The 12,429-nt window shown below is 48.9% G+C and overlaps 1 protein-coding gene across 1 annotated transcript in view; it reads left to right on the plus strand.

Moving 5' to 3' along the window:
• The window catches only part of SDK2 (sidekick cell adhesion molecule 2), a 408,808-nt gene that overhangs the window by 142,635 nt on the left and 253,744 nt on the right, over positions 1-12,429 (plus strand). The window lies entirely within an intron of this gene.

A 12,429-nucleotide genomic window follows, 5' to 3' on the forward strand; every position in this document is an offset into this window, starting at 1 on the left:
AGCCCTAGTGAAAAGACTGTATTGCGAGACTATCTGGATGTCAATCTGGCGAGGGGTTTCATACGCCCCTCCAAGGCTCCTTATTCAGCCCCAGCTTTCTTTGTAAAGAAAAAGACGGGAGATTTAAGACTGTGTATTGACTTTCGCAGACTGAACGCAGTCACCCAGTCTAATGCTTACCCCCTCCCTCTTATTCCTGACCTTCTAGCACAATTAAAGGAGGGCCGAATCTTCACCAAACTGGACTTGGTAGAAGCCTACCACCGCATTCGCATCAAAGAAGGAGACGAACCCAAAACGGCCTTTTCCAGTTGTTTTGGGATGTTTGAGTACCTGGTCATGCCGTTCGGACTTTCGGGGGCTCCGAGTGTCTTTATGCAATTAATTAATGAAGTTTTGCATGATTTACTGTTTCGGGGGGTGGTGGTATTTCTCGATGACATTCTTATTTACTCTGAGACCATGGAAGAACATGTGCGCCTAGTGCGAGAAGTGCTCCAGCGGCTGCGGGAGCACAAACTGTATGCTAAGGTGTCCAAGTGTGAATTCCACCAACCTTCTATTACATTTCTGGGGTATGTGATTTCCCACCAAGGGTTGGAAATGGACCCCGCCAAGGTCCAGGCGGTGCGGGACTGGGAAACCCCCACTACCCGCCGCCAACTTCAACAGTTTTTGGGGTTTGCCAACTTTTACCGGAATTTCATTCCCAACTTTGCCCAAGTTGCGCTTCCCCTCACTGCCCTGTTGCGTACCAAGGACAGGGGGGCTAGCGCCGCACTCCCCTCAGCCCGTCTGCAATGGTCTCCCCAGTGCCAGCAAGCTTTTGAACGTTTAAAGCTACTTTTTTCATCCGAACCCGTTTTGGCTCACCCGGATTGCACCAAGCCCTTCGTGGTGCAGGTGGATGCCTCGGATGTAGCCATGGGCGGGGCCCTATTGCAGAGGGATGAGGGGGGACGGTTGAGGCCATGCGCCTACTTCTCCAAGAAGTTTTCCCAGTCCGAAATCAACTGGGCCATTTGGGAGAAGGAGGCAGCAGCGGTCAAACATGCCCTTACCATATGGAGACACTTCTTGGAGGGGGCCGAGCTGCCGTTCGAAGTGTGCACTGATCACAAGAATCTTGAGGCTCTCAAGGGAGCTAGAAAACTCAATGCCAAACAAATTCGGTGGGCCCAATTTTTTGCAAAATTCCGGTTCACCCTCAAACATGTCCCTGGCAAAGAAAATGCCCTAGCTGATGCTTTGTCACGACTTCCCCAGTATCGCAACGATTTCGATCGCCCCGTCGACTCCCTGTTCACTCCCGAACAGCGAGGGGAAGTCCCTGGCTTGGCCGTCACCACCCGATCCCAAGCCCGCCAACCGGAGACCCCCCCTACGCTCAAAGGTATCCCGGAAGCATTCCAACAGCGACTCCGGGACGCCTCCTTACAGGAGGAGGAGCACCATCTCCTCCCCCCGGGCTTGGAACGAACCAACACTTGGTGGGTGCAAGGGGGGAAACTATATGTCCCATCTTCCCTTCGCAAAGAAGTATTGGGACTTGTACATGGGGCCAGGCTAGCGGGTCATTTTGGTTTCATAAAAACGCTTCACCTGGTTCGAAGGCAATTCTGGTGGCCCGGTATGAGATCTGATGTAGAGTTGTATGTGCGCAGCTGCCCCACCTGCGCCACAGCCAAGAAACGGATGGGAAAACCCCCGGGGCTTCTCAAACCGCTTGAGAACCCCTCCCGTCCCTGGGAAGTCATCGCCATGGATTTTATCACCGACCTACCTCCAAGTCGGGGGAAAACGGTTCTCTGGGTTATCACAGACCTCTTTTCCAAACAGGTTCATTTCGTTCCATGTGCAGGTCTTCCTTCAGCCCAGGGCTTAGCTAAACTGTTCATCACGCACGTCCTCAGGCTACACTCGATCCCGAGGAAGGTCCTCTCCGACCGGGGGGTCCAGTTTGTTGCCAAATTCTGGCGGGCTTTCCTAAAGTTAATGGGAGTGGAGGAACAGGGCCTTTCTTCCGCCTATCACCCCCAAACGGATGGTCAAACGGAACGAGTAAATGCGGTAGTAGAATGTTATTTGCGTTGCTATGTAAATTTCCACCAGGACGACTGGGTCGACCTGCTGCCATTTGCCGAATATGCGTACAACAATGCGCCTCATTCCTCTACCGGCTTTAGTCCCTTCCAAGTTATATACGGGACGGATTTTGGCCCTTTCGGTTCTGCCCCCGTCTCGCCAGAGCTCCAGTCTACCCCTGATCTTCAGGAGTGGATTCAGGTGGTTAAATCCACCTGGCCATGGTTGCTCAAAAATCTGGAAAGGGCAAAAAGCAAGTACAAGGAACAAGCAGACAAACACCGGTCTCCGGGATGGGAACTCAAGGTGGGGGAGCAAGTCTATCTGTCCACCAAAAACCTCCGCTCTCTTCGCCCCTGCAAAAAACTGAGCGACCGTTATGTAGGACCTTTCCCCATTACCAGAGTAATCAACGAGGTTACCGTGGAACTGAGTCTCCCTAAGACTCTCAAGGGAGTTCATCCAGTCTTCCATATAAGCCTCCTCAAACCTTATGTAGCGGCTCCCCAGTTCCACCCCCCTCCCGCTCATGAGATTCCTACCGTAGTAGGAGGGGATACCCATTTGGAAATATCCAAGGTTTTAGATTCCAAATGGAAGAAAGGGAAACTGTTTTACTTTGTTCGCTGGAAAAACCTTGGCTCCGCTCATGACGAATGGGTGGCCGCACCCCACATGGCAGCTCCTCGCTTGGTCCGAGAATTCCACCTCGCTTATCCCGATAAGCCTCGTCCTCTCGGAGGGGGGCCTTAAGGGGGGCAGAATGTGAGGGTCTCTGTCTTTGTGTCTCTGCTTTCCATCACCTGCGGTGTTATCAGTGAACTCGTAAAAGCAGTTCACACCTTCTGGTCTCAGGCGCCAGGCCTGATGGCCCATGTATCTTCCCCCCCGCTGTTCTTCCTGCCAGTACTCCCTCAGGCCGGTGCGGCCTTGGAAGTGTGATAGCCGCACCAGACTTCCTGGGATCCGTCTGATGTTTTGTATTATGCCAAGCTTGTAACTTCCCATAACAATAAGTGTGAACCCCAGTGCCCCAGTGCCCTGGAGTCAATATATTCTGTAAACCCGTATAGCCCCTCACTTGCAACTTTCTACCTGTGCCTGTCTCATCTCCTGAAGGCTTCAATAAATCTATTGTTTCTGTATCAACGTCTGAGCAACTGATTTGGAGAAGCAAACTCAGAGAGGGGGATCTCTCACATTTTGTCTTTCTGCTTAATCAAACTGGTATTCATTTGCTTATTATATTTGACTTGTTCCTGTTTGGTTATCTCATTTCAAGAAGAGACAAGTGAGCCAAATTAATTGAAGTTGAATTCTGTTTGGACTATTCCATCAGTGAGAATTTAGAAACTGGCCAAAGTAAACGCATGTCTGATTTTGATTTCTAAATTTCCAAGGTTTGTTTTTTCCCCTACCCACTCCTTCTTTAATTCTGTGTGCCAGAATTGTTGAGCAAATTTTGGGCACAGACTGTCTTTCGCAGTCTGTCTAGCACTGGTGGCATGCTTTAGATTTTAGCTGGGCCAGTCTTTTGCATAAATGAGCATCAGCAGTGGCTGAAGAGAAGAACCGATGGCAGTCTTCCCTGTTATCCCTTGTTTAGAGCAGCATGTCTGTTCTCTGGGGTTCTTGGTGTTCCAGCCACAAGAAATTCATTCCCAGTTTCCTTTTGCAAATGGAGAGAGTTAAACATGGGGAGCATAAGCTGCTTTCTACTCCCTTCCCAATTACTGAGCTGTCAGTCCATCTCCGTGTGCTTGAGGTGCTTAGAGATCTGAGCCTGGCCAGGCTGGGACGTGGAGGCGGTGTTTGATTGGCAACGAAGACACTGTCTACGTACAAATCCTCTTTAACATGCACATTGGCTGAAAGAGTGACTGCTGGCCTGGGACTGGGGGAGTCCGGTTTGCTTGCTTGACACTGCTGCATTGCCAAGTGAGTGGCAGCTTGCGACAAAGATTGGGGAATGGCTTCAGTTCTCTGGAGAGGGCAAACCACTGATTGGCAGAGGGATAGGAGAAGAAGCGTGTAGGACATGGCATATTGGTAGGAGGGAGACCGAGGCTCTGAATGCTCATTCCATTTGTGGGGCAGCGTTGCATCACCTGTAGCAGTGCCACTTCAGTACTCTCCCACAAGAAGTCATTTTTCTCGTGTTCAGTTGTTGCGCTGAACCCATTTCCCTGCATAGACAGAGGTGTGTGCTTATAAGGGTGGGTTATGCACACCGCAGAATCAAGTGGCAAAGCTTTCCCCAGACTATAAGACTTCACATTGCATGGCATGTTTGAATGATTCTCCATAAAAACACTTCCTCTACTTAGAAAAGTAATGTGTCAGGGTTCTGGATATCCTTCTCTCTCTAATGGTATTTTTTCCCTAATGCAGAGGAGGCCCACCACCACCACAGAGAAGCATTCAAATACACAACCCCCCCCCCCCTGAAGCCTGAACTAGTACAGTACAGAATGAAAGAGAATTTTACCACTAGGGTTTTTTTCCTTTATGTATATGTTGGCCCTGAGATTCCAAGCCAGCTGCCAAGTGAGCGAGTTATCTATCGAATTGGGATGTTACCCTCTACTTGTTGCCTCTCTACTTGTTGCCTCTGGGTAACAGATACATCTCTGACCCTGACATTATAAACTTCTCATTCTCCAAACCCAAAGCCCCTAAATATTAGTTCTTCTCTCAAGAAGTTCCCAAGCAGAATAATACACTTGAAAGAGATAAAAAGGCTACCCAGTCCAAACCCCTTGATAAAACATCAGGCTAGTCTTCTACCAGTGCTGCCCTTCCCAACTCAACATAGGCAAGGCAGAGCAGAGTGTACCTCAAGCAGAGAATATACCCGGTGGAAGAGAGAGCAGTTGCTGTGGATGACATAATCACTTCACATACAATTACATGTTTCTTTCCCTGGCCAAGTGTCTGATTAAAAAGTAGTCTAGAAATTTTGAAGGGGGCACTCACGATCACACTGAACACCCGTAATTGTAATTTTTTTTATCTCTTCTCTTTTGTGGGAGGCCACAAAAGCTTACAACATTGGTTTCCGATGCTTCTTTTCATCCTCACCACAACAACTCTGCAAGGTGGGTTAGACCAAGAGCTAAAGTATACATGGCAGCATCCCCTAGTCCACCGTGAGGATGCCCCCCGCCATTTCAGGGATGAAATTCCTTCTGTTTACAAAAATTGCAGAGGCCCGATTCTGATGGGGACCACAGCATGGGAGGGGCTCCTGTCCCATCCCCCACCATTTTCAAGAGCTCAGCCCCCCCCCCCCAGCATAAGGGCGCCTGAAAACAGTGGGCTTGCAAGGGGAATAAGCATCCCTCCCCACACCCACATCATAGTCCCGATCAGGATAGAGGCCCCACAGCATTAGTAAACAGAGAGAATTTCATCCCTGAAATGGCAGAGCTGTCCCCTACAGTGGACTTGGGGGCGCAACCATATCTAGTTTGGCTCTGAGAGAGAATGATGGACCCTAAGTCACCAAGTAAGGTTCCATGGCATAGTGCGGATTCAAACCTGGGTCTCCTAGATCCTGGTCTAATCACTACACCACTGTGGCTTTAGAATCACCTCTCAGACATCCAAATTTGATGTGTTTTCCTTCTGCCACAGCCTTCTTTCTGCTTCCTTTCCCATCACTAGTTTGCCCCGGTATCCTCCCCCATTCCCCCCTATTCCTGGCCTTCTCTTCTCTGCTCTGAATCATTCCCTGGGGGATGGGTGCCAGGCACATACATGAGCCATTCCAGGAATAACCGTAGAGAGTGAGGGCCTTTTCCCCCAGCAACGTGGCTGCCCATTCCTATTCCCTGCCAAGGACTCCAAATGTTCGCCTGGGCATAATGAGCCAGTGTGCAGTTCTGTTTACAGTTAAGTGAACCCTAATGGATTCTGGTGGCCATTAAACAGGCAGCATGTATGGCTTGGAGGGCAAGGACCTGCCCCAGGAGACCAGGGATCAATTGCTCAGAAAGAGAGAGAAGCTGGATGCAGCTAGCTTTTTAAAAAGCCTACTATTTCAGAGCTGGGAAACAGTCTCTCCCCTGTGGCTCAGCTGTGTCTGAATGGAAGGTGTACACACACAGAGAGAGAGAGAGCAGTAAAAGGCACTACTTTAGGTGTAGAGTACTAGGCAGCTGGATTCATGTCGTCACTTGAGTTTGGACCACCATAGTAGATGAATAATTCCTTATTTGCAGAACAGGCACAGAATCTAGTAGGACAGGCAGCTGCCTTACCCGTGAACATGTCTCTTTACCATTCCCGGCAGTTCTTGTCTCAACCTAGGTTATATAAAGTTTCTCTTCTTTTATAGAAAGCTTGTGGTCCTGGAACTCTTGGCACTTCGGAATAGATTTCAATGTGGGAAGAAAATTTAGTATGAGGTTCTTGGTATTCTATGTGTAGGGTCGCCAACCTCCAGGTAGTAGATGGAGATCCTCTATTACAACCGATCTCCAGCCAATAGAGATCAGTTCACCTGGAGAAAATGGCCGCTTTGGCAATAAGACTCTATGGCACTGAAGACCTTCCCCTCCCCAAACCCTGCCCTCCTCAGGCTCCGCCCCAAAACCTCCCGCTGGTGGTGAAGAGGGACCTGGCAACTCTATCTATGTGCCTATTGGTAGCTCTTTCCACGAACAGGAGAACTTGGCCCATTAAGAGACTAGATTCAGATATTCGATTAGGGGTGCTTTGAGCTGTTCCTTGCTTAAGCCCCTTGTTCATACACTGTTTCCAGGGCTGGTCTCAGCCAAGGGGCAACCAGGGCAGCTGCCCCAGGACCTGCACTTGAGGGCCCCCCAAATAGCCATAGCCCCATCCTCCAATGAAGGGGGGAAAAGAATAAGAAGAGTAGGATCCTGCAGCTGCTGCCACTCACACCCACCCTGTCTGGGGCTTGGGCAACTGGCTTCTGGCAGTGGCACCCCCTTGCTTTCTATGTATGTGAATTAGCAGCAAGGCCCTTCCAAGAGGCGGCAAAAAAGGGAAGTGTGACCCAGGGAAGGGAAAAAAGGGGAAGTTCATGATTCAGCAGGTGTAGCTCTATGAGCCACTTGAGGGTCCTGATCCATAAATTGAAGATCACTGCTCTAGAACAAAGCTTCTTAAACTGTGGGTTGTGACCCCACATGGGGTCGCGTAACTGAATGTGGGAGTTGTGAAAAATTTGGCAACAGTCAATGGTAAAATTATATGCATACCAAAGAATTGTTTGAAAATACATTTTTTATGATTTATTATCAGTAAATGTTTGATTTGTATACCTATTTTATCTACCTATGTACCCAGGGTCGCGTAAAAATTTCTCGGCTGGAAAGGGGTCGTGAGTGGAAAAAGTTTAAGAAGCCCTGTTCTAGAACACTGTGCCCTCCTTCCCATTTTGATATGTTCTTTTTCAGTGACGTGAGTATTAAGAAGGAAACGGTACTGCCCTCGGCCGATGCAGCTGAAATGCCATCTTCTTCACTTTGCCTGGGGTTGTCTAACAGAAAATCCAGCCCTGCTTCTAATATCTCAGAAAAGATTCCATTGCCAGAGCTAGCAGGTGAGGAGCATTCACAGTGAGCACCCATGAGAGACGCATAAGGCTAGAGAGGGCTCTTCCCAAGTAGCTTCTTCCATTCGCCTCTCAGGATACCTGCCGCAACTTGATAAGGGCACAAAGAAGAATGAGGTAATAGTGTTCAGTGAGTGGCTAAGCGCTGGGAGGGCATCGTGTTATTATATTATGACTGATACAGTGGAGGAACCAGTGTTCTCAAATACTCCTGGTGGGATTGGAATCACAGAAACGTTAGGAAGGTTGCACAGTACTACACAATTCCAGTCTGCCTGCAAGGCTTGATGGTACCTCAGCCAGTTGCCCCGCAATCTGTCACTAAGGATGCATGCCACTTTTTATTGCAAATGTTGTGGTTCCTGTGCTAATATGAGCTTGAAGATGTGCAGAGTTGCTATGCACACACATACACACACGTGCCTTTCAAAAAGGGAACTTTGGGCAAAATGCCAATGAGCATATAGAGTGTTAATAATTCTTCCTTCCTGGCTAGAGAATATCTAGGGTTGCAGGGATGTCCAGAGTTTGTTTGCCCATCTGTCTGGAGGCACCTCCCCTACACTTACCAACTCAGTTGGAGGCTGCCCAATCAAGGGTGCTGCCCGGCAATACGCCTAAGCCTCAGTGGGATACAAAGAATCCTTGGGGCGTGGCAACAGCAAAGGAGGCAAAAGAGGCAGGCTGGGATCTAGGTGGGACCTGGATGAGACTCAGCTAGGGTTGCCAACCTCCATGTACAAGCCTGAGATCTCCTGCTATCACAACTGATCTCCAGCCGATAGAGATCAGTTAGGGTTGCCAACCTCCAGGAGGTAGGTAGAGATCTCCTGCTTTTACAACTGATCTCCAGCTGATAGAGATCAGTTCACCTGGAGAAAATGGCCGCTTTGGCAATTGACCTCTATAGCATTGAAGTCTCTTCCCTTCCCTCCCCAAACCCCACCCTCCTCAGGCTCCACCTCAAAAACCTCCTGCCGGTGGCGGAGAGGGATCTGGCAACCGTGAGATCAGTTCACTTGGAGAAAATCGCTGCTTTGGCAATTGGACTCCATGGCATTAAAGTCCCTCCACTCCCCAAACCCCACCCTACCCAGGCTTCTGACAGTCCTAGGCCCTGGACTGGAGGAAGAAGGAAAGGCCAGAACCTTAAAAGGAGAGTCAAGGAAGGGCCAAGGAGGAAGAGCCAGGCCACTCCCCAGACTACAAGGGAGAGGACTATGGAAGCCAGAAGAGAGGGATCAGGGTGTGAGCTAACCCCCCCCCCTCTTCTTGGTAATTGAGGCTTTCTCAAGGCCCACCAGAGGAAAAAGGAAAAACTAAAGGGCGCTACATCCCTGGACTCTGTCCCTGCCACAAAGGGACCGGACACCATCTTTTGCCTTACTCATTGTATCCTATTTGGGAACGTTGTTAATTATTGAACTTGTCTGTGCAACCATGTACTGGAGAATGAATATCCTTGTTTGGAAATCATAAGATATGGAATATTATTTCTACATGGTATGCTTCTTTTCTTCGTCCCTATGGGAGATGATTACCACTGGCTTTGAAAGCTTGCATTGAAACAAGTGTACTTGTTAAGACTCAAACTAAACGGGACTGAGGAAGACTTGAAACGATCGTATCCCTGTTTACCTTCTCTTCTTTTGAAGACTTCCAAACTGGATTGACTGTGACTGTTACTCTTTTGTAGACACTCACAATTTGTCTCGCCTTTGTGCCTTAAAAGTAGCGAATCCCCGTGGTCCAAACGCACGACCGTCCAAGGGCTGCGCATTGCACCCACCTTAGGCGTGAATTAAGGCAAAAAAAAAAAAACGGGTTAAGCAATCCCTGTTTTCTAGCGATCTTTTCGGTGCTAAACTGCTCCTTTTTTTTAGTTCGCCACATTACCGGAACGCCGGCGTGCGTGTAATGACTCGACTAGCTCGCTACTAATGCCCCTTACTGGTCTCCCCCGTCCCGCCCCCTATCCTGCGCGAGCAATTGCCGCTTCCCGTCCCCCATCCCACCCACTTTCATGCGCGAGCAATAGCCGCTTCCGGTCTCCCATCCCGCCCCCTTTCCTGCGCGAGCAATTGCCGCTTTTCCCGCCATTTCCCGTAATTCCTCATTCCGTCACTGTATTGGTTGTGTGAGGGCTTTATTTGTGGGCATTTATTTGACTATTTTTTGAGACGATGGTATACCGGAACGCTGGTGTTCCAAGAAAAAAAAGGGGGAGAATCGCCCTTTGATTGGATAACCCCTCAGCCAATCCTTGGGCGATGTCACTCCCCTACTATCCCACATTGTGGTCTATCCCACATTATATGGGTGGCTCAAACGCACGGGGAGCCTCCAGCAGCTACTTGTTTCAGACTTATAGTGGGATGGACTAGCGTCATGCGTTTAATTATCCAGTCTCGGATTAAAATATTGTGAGATGAGAGAGGAGCGAACCAGGAACATTCTGCCCATGTGTTAATCCCCTACGTTACTCTCTTGTAGACACTTACCTTGGATTGATAGTTACTGTATATAGTTGGATGGATAGTTACTGCCCGTTAGGCTTACCAGGTCCCTTGGCTCCACCAGCGGGAGCTCTTCAGTAGCGCGCAATGTGCGTGACAGCCTCGCGTAACGTGTCCGCGCAACCCTCGCAATGCGCCTACCTCACTTCCAGGTTTACTTGGAAGCAATGTGGACACTCTATCAATCTCAGAGGTTGCTAGAGTGTCTGAGTCACTTCGGGGTAGCCCAATCCCTGAAAATTAAGCCAGTACTCCCCTGTTTTATACAATGCATTCTGGCTGCAAAATGCAGTGCCTAGCAGGATTTGAAGTTTCTAGTTTGGCATTATTTGCTGGAGGTTGGTCACATGTGTTCTGTGGATGCCAAGTGAAGGTGAGATGGCGTTGTTAAGGGTCACAAAGGTGGGTAACAAAGGGAATTGCTTGTGCGAGGGGCGCCGAGGGGAAATCTTCAGGTCTGTCTCACAGGATCTTTGGCCAGTCCTTCAATTTGCTGCATGTAAAGTGCAGTCTCCCGAAGTGGCTGTACTGGTACAGCTTGCATGCTTGGCAGGTAAGCCTAGCTTTGTGCTGCTGCCTGCGCAGTGGCTGCAGGCTTTGCTTATTGAACTGCCGCCTGGTCCCTTGCATGCTTCCCTGCTTCCCTTGCAGAGCATCTGCTCTTGTATTTTAATTACTCCGGCATGTAGTTATTGTTCTGAGGTGATTGTTTCCAGGCTGCCTTTGGGATGAGGGGATGAGCTGAGTGATTAAAGCGCAGGTGCCTGTAGACAGGAGAGGGGGGGAGAGAGAGCAGCTTTCGGTGCCTCTGAGGAGCAGGCCTATTCTGGTTTGCCACCTCTCGGCCTAGACGCTCACAAAACATCTCCAGCCTCATGCCCTTGAAAGTACTCTCTGGCTCCAGGCTTACAAAGCTGTCTGATTACCAATCTGCCTTACCCAAGAATGACCCTTTTAGCCCCCAGCAAAACTATTCCACCCACATTGTCCCGAGCTGTTGCTAAGCCACAGAATTTAACACCTATTATTTCCCTTCCCCTGTAGATATTATTTTGTAGAGGACACAAGTCATCAAGGCAAATGTGTTTACCACCTCATTAATGGAGTGTGGGATGGTGGCTAGGAGGTCGCCTATAGCCTGGGACCTTGCTCAGTGACACCTGATTGTCAGCAGAAGAATACTCTTCTGCCTATGCATATGCAGGTTAAGCAATAGGGTTGCCAACCTCCAGGTACTAGCTGTAGATCTCTTGCTATTACAACTGATCTCCAGCCGACAGAGATCAGTTCCCCTGGAGAAAATGGTCGCTTTGGCAATTGGACTCTAGGGCATTGAAGTCCCTTCCCTCCCTAAACCTCACCCTCCTCAGGCTCCACCCCAAAAACCTCCCGCCGGTAGCGAAGAGGGACCTGGCAACCCTATTAAGCAACCACCTTCAAATGTGAGCTTGGGAGCACTTCCTGTGAACAAAGATGACTTTCAATTCCTCTGCCAGCTTGAACTTTTGGGGTTATATGATTGCAGGCCAGACACTACCCCCTGGTAGTTTGATCGCCCTTTTAGTTGTGACCTCGTTTGGCCAGCATCACCTAAAGAGTTACTAAATGTGTCTGCTTATTGAAGCTTTCAGTGCTGTTGGCAATTAAGATGTGAAGCTGCTTTGCAACAGCCCCACTGCAAGCTAAGCTCTCAAGTTAAAATTTTTCTGAATTTTAAAGGGCTGTATAAAGCATCTTTAAGATGATGATGATAATGATGATGATATTTTATTTATATCCCGCCCTCCCCCAGCCAGGCCAAGCTCAGGGTGGCTAACAACACAATTAAATATACAATTAAATATACAACTAAACATTGAATTACAAAACATTGAATTACAAACATTCTAACACACTAAATTTAAAATTTCCTCAAATTCTATCTTTGGCTCCAAAACCTTTCACCTGTACGGTGGGATGTTACTATGGCAACTGTTGTCTGCTTGAATACCATATCTCAGGAGGGATAGTGGACCACAACTAACAATAAGACAATGTAGGGAAAGTTTAGAGGACAAAAAGGTGGGGGGGGGGACAGGGAAAGAAGGGGGAAGGGAGGGGAGGCCAACATTTAAGTGATACTGTTGCTGTCCTCAACCATAAGCTTGGTGGAACATTTCTGTTTTATAGGCCCTATGGAAATCAGCTAGACCTCACAGGGCCTGGGTCTCACTAGACAGAGAGTTCCACCAGGCTGGGGCCATG

Source organism: Euleptes europaea, chromosome 1, assembly GCF_029931775.1.
Source record: "Euleptes europaea isolate rEulEur1 chromosome 1, rEulEur1.hap1, whole genome shotgun sequence".
NCBI lineage: Eukaryota > Metazoa > Chordata > Lepidosauria > Squamata > Sphaerodactylidae > Euleptes > Euleptes europaea.